At 36.0% G+C, this 925-nt stretch overlaps 1 pseudogene; it reads left to right on the top strand.

Moving 5' to 3' along the window:
- Positions 1-251: 251 nt before the first annotated feature.
- LOC120367777 (ATP synthase F(0) complex subunit k, mitochondrial pseudogene) lies at positions 252-428 on the top strand (annotated as a pseudogene).
- Positions 429-925: the final 497 nt, after the last annotated feature.

A 925-nucleotide genomic window follows, 5' to 3' on the forward strand; every position in this document is an offset into this window, starting at 1 on the left:
TTTGGCTTGTGGTATGTTTTTTGCTTTTAGGACTTGGTTCAGTACAGATCATTTATTATGTCATCAGTTTGCTTCCTAAATTTCTGGAAAAGCATTTTTGTCCCAGAATTTCTGGCATACATATCCTAGAAGACATAATAGCAACTCTTCCCTGTTTAAAAAGTGCTATAAGATATGAATTAGTGTTGGCAGTGGATACAGTTGTTGAAGGACCCTGGGTGCGGAATTTGTGGCTTTAGCTGATTGAGATCATGGCAGGTCCAGAAGTTGATAAACAATTTCAGTTCACTGGTATTAAAAAATATTTCAACTCTTATACTCTCACAAGTAGAAGGAATTGTGAACTGGCCACATACGAAGGCATTGCTTTGATTATCTTATATTTTAAGTTAAGGTCCAAAAAATCTCCAGCTGTGAAAGCAACATAAATGGATTTTAAACTGTCTCTGGTTCTTAACCTCATCTGTTAAGTTCCATGCCTGGAGAAGCTAATTCCAACTCATCATGTGATAACACAATTTGTACAATAAATTATGAACCTGAAAAAAAGTATCTCAAAATAATAAAAGCTATTTATGACAAATCAACAGCCAATATCATAATGAATGGGCAAAAACTGGAAGCATTCCCTTTGAAAACTGGAACTACACAAGGATGCCCTCTCTCACCACTCCTATTCAATATAGTACTGGAAGTTCTAGCCAGAGCAATCAGGCAAGAAAAAGAAATAAAGGGTATTCAAATAGAAAGGAAGAAATAAAATTGTCTCTATTTGCAGACAACATGATTGTATATCTACAAGACCCCATCGTCTCAGCCCAAAATCTCCTGAAACTGATAAGCAACTTCAGCAAAGTCTCAGGATACAAAATCAACGTGCAAAAATCACAAGCACTCCTACACACCAATAACAGACTTAAAGGGA

Source organism: Saimiri boliviensis, chromosome 3, assembly GCF_048565385.1.
Source record: "Saimiri boliviensis isolate mSaiBol1 chromosome 3, mSaiBol1.pri, whole genome shotgun sequence".
NCBI lineage: Eukaryota > Metazoa > Chordata > Mammalia > Primates > Cebidae > Saimiri > Saimiri boliviensis.